Genomic DNA, 9,554 nt, shown 5'->3' with positions numbered 1-9,554 from the left:
ACAGACTAAAGTTCAACTAGCAGACAGAGGTGAAAGTGACTCTTGCATTGCTACTATTGGTATATGCAGCAGCCTGAAAAGCAAAGTGTCTGTGGTTTCAGGCTCTGCTGTGGGCCATCATGGAACAAATGAATACATGGGCTGTGTTAGGGTAACTAAGAGTAAGAACACATGCATGTACACTATTGTTAGGAGGATTGTAAATAAATTTAGTGAATTTGAAGTACTGATTAAGTCATCAAATGCAGACGTAGGAATATTTTATTATTATTATTAACTATATGGTTGCAAGGAAGCCAGAGGCTTATGCTGCACCAGCCAAAAAAAATTCCTGAGTTACCCTGAGAGAGAGAGAGAGAGAGAGAGAGACAGACAGACAAAAGTAGAAGGGAATCACCAAGAAAGAGAAAAATGATGATATCCAGGTCAGGACCCTGGGTGTGCCAAGCCCATACTCACCAGGAGTGAGCCCCTGGGACTATGTAGTGGAGATGTGGTGTCACTCAGGCATAAGTGATGCTGAATATGAATTTGAGTATGAGGAGTGTAATATGGCACATATGTGGAGCTGAAGTTTTTCCATGATCACAGGTCTTGCAACTAAAGCAAAGAATATGCACATTTAGTAATAGTTTAGATTTTCTTCCTCTCAGGTTTTGTTGAGAACTGTCCATACACAGCAGAAATTGCTAGGTGATTCAGGCACTTCCTTTGCATCTGCTTAAACATTTTAACAATAAGATTCTGGGCAAAAAAACAGAATAAACAAACAATATGCAGTAGATAAGCTGTACATGTACTTGTTCCACAACTCTCTGTCTTTTACAGAAAAAGGAGAGAGGTGGGAGGAAGACAAGTGTGGTTGAACTTGTTAACATTCTGAACATTGCTGCTGCTTAAGAGCATATGCAAACATTATTTGCAGGTTATACAGTAGATCATTATCATATCTACTTCCCTAAATTGTAAGATGTGCATATTATTAGTAAATTAAGAAACCTATATATGGAAATTATGACGTGATGTGATATTTTAGGAATTATTCTCAAAATCTGCATAAAAATTGATTACAAACAGCTGTTATATTAGTGGAGGCAAAAATCGTGCCACTGTAGTCAATTGCAGTGTCTTTTATGTTTCTAATTGAACCTTATATACTTAGTCATAATATTATTTTTTTGATTAATAATTTGTAAATTCAAGATTTTACAACTTATTAATTCACATAATTTCATTTAACACATTCACTGTCTTTTATATTTGCAAGAATGCTTTATGTATGCTTTGAGCACTTCTCTGGACACTGGAACAAGTAGGTACTGCTTTGTAGTAAATGGATTTCATCTGTGAAGAATCATTACTCCAATAATGCCATCATCTGGTTTTTTTTTTGTTTTTTTTAAAGCATTTTAACATCAACAGATGTATTTGAATCAAATGTACTTGAATAGAATTCTATCTCAGTATCAGATGACACATTATAAAGAGCTGGTTCAGTTATCAGCTTTCATGTACTGTCCATCCTCGTTCCTTTGCAGTCCTGACGTCCCAGACTGTGGATCCATTATAACAACCCTTTAGGGTAAAATTTTATAAGAAAACACTTTTTAGACATAATTTTATTAGTACACACACACACACTTAAGGGCGATGTTTTTGTTTTTTATGAGCTAAAGAATTAAAATTCAGCAAGCATAACCTTCAAAAAATTTTACCATTTCTTGTGGAAAATTCTGAAGTAGATGAAAATAATTTCAGCATAAGCAAAGAACATATGAAACTGTTAACCAAGTATACAGATTTTATAGCACTTTTTAGACAGTGCAATTGATGCTAAGCAAAATCCCAATCGTAATGTGATAGCTCATGGTTCAATCAGTGTGTGATATTGCTCAGTTGTTCATGTGTCTTTCCTTTTATAGTGCTCATTTAGTGACGGCAATTGAATGGATGCCTATGTGTGTTAAGACCAAAAAAATGCAGTTCATTTTTACAGTTTTGTGTTCAGGCAGTGAACAGGTTAAAGTGTTTATACAGTTTTCTTTTTTTTGTTTTATATTATATTAATATTACTCTATATTGATGGCATTTTATTGTACAATTCGACTTGGCACACTGTAGTTTTAGCTGCTAATGTGCCATTAAAACCCTAAACAACCAACCAGTGAAGCCTGAGAGTTATGTGCAGCTTTCCAACATGAAGCACAAGAATTAATAATAAACACACCAGTCTATTCCACTCAGTGCCCAGAGAAAAAAAAATTAAAATAAAAGAAAAGCATTGGGAAACAAAAATATAACATAAGCAAATGGAAAGAGAAGACAAACTAACTATGCCAATCAGTATTTGAGAAATTTGGCAAAGAGCAGATGGACACTGTTGCTTCCAAAGAAGCAAAAACCAAAACCAGAAAGAATTAAAACAACCTGACAGAAACCAACTAAACTAAGCTCAAATCAAATAACAGGTTCATGAATTCAACAGAACTGCAGAAGCTTCTGTTTTATTGACATAAAAGCCTTCATTGCTCAGTATACTGAGCAATGAAGGCTTTAATGATCTAATAGCAGTCAGTTTGACCTGATGTTGAGTTACGGTACTAGTTAACTCGTGCTTGCCATTCTAACCTGCAGTATTGTTGCAACTATAATGTGTATTGCAATGGGATTACTGATAACAATCGTGATGTAATTACCACTATATCAAGAAATATCCTTCAAAATATAGATGATAAACCGAAACTGCCTCCTTTCATTTTTCATACTGAGAGACTTAAATGGACACCACCCCATATGTGGGAACACAAATAGTACTCAGAGAGATCTGTTGAGTGAAAAGTGGGTATCCGAACAACCTTACTCTACTAAATGATAGAATGCATGTTGTTTAGCATTAGCAGAGACATATGATGCAAGGAAGCAAGCTTATGCAGAATCAGCCAAAAAAAACACTTCCCATTTCACCCATCCATTTGCCTCAAAAGTTTGTCCACTTCTTCCTTGAATTTATTTAATTAAGTTATCAACTTCCACAATGACAAATGGAAGTTTGTTCCAGCAATCAACTACCTACTGGCTAAAGACAAATTTTTGCACATCTATTCTTCAACTGTCTTTCCTCAATTTGAATTTACATCCCCTCAGGTTTGTAATCTGAGCAAGAGGAAGAACCCCATTAGCATTGAGCTTGCTCAAACCATTCAAGGCCTTACACAGCTCAATCAGATCACCTCGCAGGTGCCTAATCTCCAGATGCTGCAATTTGCAGAACTTAAGCCTTTCTTGGTAAGAGGACCCCTTTGTTCCCCTCACAAATGTTGTAACCTTTTTCTTTCCTTGCTCAAGCAACTCTACATCCTTCCTAAAATGAGGCTTCCAGACCTGTACACAGTACTCAAGGCATGGCCTGACCATTGCCTTATACAAGGGGATAATCACCTCCTGATCCCTGCTAGCAAAATTCCTATATATCATTGACAAAACCCAGAATTGTGCCGAGCCATTTTAGTACCTGAGGCAAGAATGAAAAATTGTGCCCTCCCCTAAAATATTGAAAAAAAAAATTTTAATTAAAAAAAATATGACTTATTTAAAATACATTTGTGGTACATATTTTAATAAAAATAAAAAGATGATGAAAAGATAAAACAAAAACTGTTTTATTTTTTTAAATTTTTTTATCGAAAATGTTGGCAATTATTTAATCTTTCTTTTGGCAGCCTTTCAGCTTTTAACATGAGGCAAGAGCCCCCTTTGCCCCACCCTCAGCACGGCTCTGACAAGACCCCATGACCTGTTCTGGCAGCTTGTTGTCTGCACTGCTAATAAAACTTCATATCTGACTGCACAATTACCCCCAGCCTTTTTTATTCTCCACTACCTTGAGTATAGTACCACACAGTTGGTACATTTCTCTGGGGTTACTGCTACCCATATGCAGTGCTTTACATTTGTCAATGTTAAATTTCAGTTGCCACTTCTCAACCCACCTGTCCAATTTTTATAGATCCTGTTGCACTAGCATACTGTCATTAACAACCCTGCCAACCTTTTTATCATCTGCAAACTTGGACATTAAGTCTGGTATGCCTTCATTAATATCATTGATAAATATACAAAACAACAATGGTCCCAACACCGAACCCTGGGGGACTCCACTAATAACATTAGTCCATGAAGAGCAGCATCTGTTGATTACTACTCTCTGTCTTCATCCATTCAACCATCCTTTTATCCATTGTAGCAACCTGTCCTTAATGCCATACTGCTCCAATTTGTGCAGTAGTTTTCCATGTGCAACAGTATAAAAATCTTTCCCGAAATCCAAGTTCTGTATATGATATCAAAATTATTTTTTGTAACCAGTTCCTTTGTGACCACACCATAGTATCCAATCAAAATGGTCAGACAAGACTTTATATCAACTTGTACTCAGGAATGCTGCTGTATTTTATTTACTGTGCTGGTCAGTATATAGTAATCCCATGAATAGTGACTACTGTCCAATAATAATTACCATGGATATAAAGGACAGCAGCTCAATGTTGTAGAACACTGAATGGGAAATAGATAAAGCAGACTGGAACAAATTTAGACAGCTAGCAAGTGATTAAGAAGGGAACACTACATTTGATATCCACATGTCACAGATAATTCCTGCAGCAGCACAGCCAATACCAACGACATCTATGTATTTTCCCATCCAGGTGGAATGAACAGCATCACAAGCCCAGCATGAAAGGTTCAAAGCTTGGAGCATAAGCCCTAAGCATCTTACCAAAATATCACACAATTTAAGAAACAAAGAGTAAAGACACTATTAATATTGGCAAATGATGTAAGAAAGCATGCTTATAGAGCATAAGCCAAAATTCTGTGACCATCTTTCCTCAGTTTCAGTTTATGTTTCCTCATGTGTGTAGTCTGAGCAAGAGGAAGGATGTCAACAACATTCTGCTTATTCAGTCCATTCAAAGCCTTAAACACCCATTCAGATCTCCTTGTAGGTGCTTAGTCTCCAGATTCTGTAATTTGCAGAAATGAAGCCGTTCTGAGTTCCCCTCATTCATTTTGTTGCTCCTCTTTGCACCCATTCTAAAAGATCCACATCCTTCCAAAAGTGAGGCTTCCAGACCTGTATGCTGTATGCAAGATATGGCCTAACCATTGTTGCATACAACAGGATATTCACCTCCTTATCCTTTCCAGAAAGATTCCCAAATATTGTTAACAAAGCCCCATGAGCTGTCATAGCAGCCTGTCTGCACACTACCCAGATAATTTCATGTCTGACTGCAAAGTTACTCCCAGTTCTTTTATATTCTCCATTATCCTGAGTATGGTACCACAAAGTTAGTACAGTAATCAAGGATTACTGCTGCCTATATACCATAGCTTGCATTTTTCAGTGTTAAACTTAATTTTACACTTCTCTGTCTAATTTTTCTTAATCCCATTACAACAGTATACCCTGATTAGCACTAGTATTGAATTTTAGCATTAATATAGTCCTTGAATTTTTCAAAGTTCTGATATTCAAAACAACAGATGGAAGTTTGTTCCAACAATCGGCTACCTGCTAGTTGAAGGTAAATTTCCATGGATGTATGGCTTCTTGTGTGTAGCCTGAGTATGAGGAAGATTTCCATCAGCATTCAGCTTACTCAATCCATTAAAAGCCTTAAACACCTCAATCACATCACATCACCTCACTGGTGCCTAGTCTCCAGTTGTTGCAATTTGCAGAACAGAAGCCTTTCTTAGTAAGAGCACTCTATTTTCACTTACAATCACATTGCTTTTCTCTTCTCTCATTCCAGCAGATCCACATCCTAAAATTAGGCTTCCAGATCTGTCTGTGGTACTCAAGATGCCTAACCATTGCCTTATACAATGGAATATTAACTCCTTATTCATACCAGCGAATTTCCTGTATATCATTGACAAAACTCTGAGGTGTTCTGGAAACCTGTATGCACTGCTCACAGAACCTCTAATTTGACTACACAATTACCCTTATGTCTTTTTCATTTTATACCACACTGAGTGTAGTACCAAATAGTCGGTACATTAATCTGGGATTACTACTACCTATATACAATACCTTACATTTGTCAATGTTAAACTTCAATTGCTATTTCTTAGCCCATCTGCTTAAATTTTCTAGATCTTGTTGCAGTAGTATACTTTGATAACTCCCATTAACACCCTGCTAACCTTTGCATCATCTGCAAACTCAGACATTAAGCATGATATACCTTCATAAGTATCATTAATAAATATAGTAAACAACAATGGGGACTAACTAATAACATTAGTCCAAGGGGCAATGTCCATTGATAACTACTCTCTGTCTTCTCACACTCAACTATCCCTTAATGTCACAGTGCTACAGTTTGTACAGCAGTCTTTTATGTGCAACAGTAGATCCCATCCACCCTAGATACCTTTTTTATGTATCTATTCTTTGCCAAATACTTCCCATAATCTGCTTTAGCTTGCCTAACCTCCTTTGTGACTTGACTGTAGACTAGTTTATACACTGAGTGATCACTGAATTATGACCACCTACCTAATACTTCATAGGTCCTCCTTTTGCCCTCAGTACAGCAGCTATCTGATGTGGCATTGATTCAACGAGACGTCGGAAGCGTTTGGGAGATATGGCCAACCAAGCTGTGTGTAATGCGGTCAGCAATGCATTTATGGAGGTGATTGGTGTATCCAGACGCCTGATATGCCTTTCCATAATGTCCCACAAGTGCTCTATGGGTGATATTGGGGGAGTTCAGAGGCCAATTGATATGCTGGAAGTCAGAACTGTGTTCCTCAAACCATTCCTGCACAACAAGTACCCCATTTCTCAGCGCACTGTCATCTTAGAAGACACCATTTCCATTCGGAAAAAAGTGTAACATTATGGGGTGTACACAGTCAGCAAGCAGTTGTGATAGCGGAGACCACTGATGCGTTGTTCCACATGCACCAGGGGTCCAAGTTCCTACCAGTGAAACATGCCCCACACCACACAACTGCCTCTACCGGCCTGCACTTTTGATACCATGCATGGTGGATGAAGAGCCTTATGTTGTTGACGCCAAATCCGTACACGACCATCCATGGTGTGGAGTAAATAATGTGACTCATCCGACCAGCACACTTTCTTCCAGTCTTCTAACGTCCAACTTGCATGCTCTTTGCACCAGTGTGTGCAAAGAGCATGCAGTCTTTGCAACGAGTGTTTTGCACTGATGAACCTTGGTTAGGAGAGGATGCCGTAGGGTTCATCTCCTGGTATAGCCCATATGTGTGAGCGTGCGATGCATGGTCATGCCAGATATTGTTCTAGGTTGGCCCATGTTGTATTGGGTAGTCAACTCTTCAATAGTGCTGCAGCTGTTCGCCTTTACGAGTCGTCGGACCTGGTGCTCACCTCTAACATCAACCTTTTGCTGATCTTTGCAGTTTTGCCGTCGGGCTGTTGTTTGACCATTTTGACGCCAGTCCTGGTACACTTTAACTACAGTGGCTCTCGAACATCCCACCAGTTCAGCTGTTTGGGAAATCAAGGCACCAACTCGTCGAGCACCCACAATCTGTCCTTTATCAAAGTGCAATAAATACTTCCTTTTACTCATCACTTTCGGAATTTTACTACCTACTGAACTACTGACACCATATCTATGCTATGTAGGTTGACTAACTCCGCGCTCTCATACCTCATGTGGTCAACGGGTCGCATTCAGTTTTCATAGGGGTGGTCATAATTCAGTGATCACTCAGTGTATGTTTCATAAGCTTCTGTATGACTTGATCATTTATGTGCATCCTGTATTTTTATTCTCTGGCACAAGTGTCATTAGTTCATTCGACATCCATTTAGGTCTAAACCTTGAATAGTATCTCTCTTAGTTGGCATAACAAGCCTTGTAGTTTCTATAATTACTTCCCTGAATTTTCCCATTTATAATTTGCTGTTGGTAACAACATCAGTTTGTGTCACTGTATAGAAATAGAACCATCAGGTTTTAGCAGAGGTGGAAGTACAGGTGGACAAAAGTTTCAGCCAAAGCTTTCACATATGAACAGAATGCTTGACTACTGTTTTCATAAAAAGCAAGTTTTCTACTCTTAGCCTGTTCAAAATCTACTTTGGACTGATTAATAACTGTTTAACAGTCGTTGTGAACTTTGGTGTAGCTAGAAAATGAACCTGGAGATTTCAATGTAAGCCAGTTGCAATATGCAACATTTTTCCCTTGAACAGCCTTAGCACATTTATTGGTAAACAAGGTTTAGATAATGGATGAAATTTCAAGGTGGAATGTGGAATAAAGGATTTTATCCCTACAACAGTGACTTCACTGACATGATCTAAACAAACACTGGCATCAGGAAGGTTTAAAACAGTAATGCAACCAAGAAAAAGAAGAATAGAAATCTCACATATCATCCCATTTTGCATTCTTGTAATGCCAAAGAACACAAGGATGAGAATGACCATTACGGAAAGTCTTCATTGGAGAAGAGACCATCACCAAGTTGTGATCTGAGCTGCTTAGAGAAACAATCACCTGGAATATGTACTTGGGTATGTGTGTGTGAGAAAAAGATAAAGGGTGTTGTCTGTGTCATTAGGATTGTTTGGCATTTTGTTAGGTAAATGAACAGTCTGTGCGAGGTAATTAGTAATTGCAAAAGCCTTTGCCAGCTGGATCTGTGTGACCCGAAAACTGAATCCAACTGGAGTTGTGAATATTAAAATTGTTAAGGAAAATTACTCAGTGTTAGAAAAGTTGGCCTGGAGAAAGTTGAGCTTCAAAGATAGGAAGTCAAAGAGTTTCAAGTGACTAGTGGAATTAGGAGATTGATAGAGGCAACAGATGAATTTGAGAGTTTGGGGAAGAGAGATTTTAAGCTAGAGAAAATTGAAATGAGAAGATTCCAAATTACTAAGTCTCTGACAGAGATTTTCAGGGCAGACATATATATGTACAGGTACCACCTATGAAGTGAAAATAATCATACAGCAAATAAATAGGACAACTGAGATGAGCAGTGGTTGAATGACATGACAACTGAGATGAGCTTTCACAAAATACTATTGTTTTCTATGTTTGTGAGATAGTTGCACAACAGAAAAACAATATTGTGCAGCAGTAGGAAAAGAGGGAGGAATTTTTACTAGGGAGAAGCAATATAAAAAACGTCCACTGTTTGAACCTAAAAAAGTTTTTCAACTTTTGCATATAAAGATTTGATTAATGAAGTATTTTATTAAGACTCTGGATAAAGAAGGAAGTGGATTTTTCTAACTAAGGGAAGTGTTTGCCAATTTATCAGATGCAAAACTGAAAGAAGGAATTTTCATTGGGCCTCAAATGAAGGAAGATGTTTGAAACTAAGCTACAGGATACTGAACCAGTAGCTTGGCAGTTGTATGAATCAGTTAATCAGTAAATCACTTATGCCCAGATTTCTTCAAAGAGGAAAGGAGATAATTGTGAATCTCTGCTGTCAATTGTAGTGCAACATTGTAAAGATATGGGCTGTCA

Source organism: Mastigoproctus giganteus, chromosome 7 (genome assembly GCF_048544385.1).
Source record: "Mastigoproctus giganteus isolate SK-2022 chromosome 7, ASM4854438v1, whole genome shotgun sequence".
NCBI classification, from domain to species: Eukaryota; Metazoa; Arthropoda; class Arachnida; order Uropygi; family Thelyphonidae; genus Mastigoproctus; species Mastigoproctus giganteus.
The sequence above is the reverse complement of the archived record's forward strand: the minus strand, read 5'-3'. Positions refer to the sequence as shown.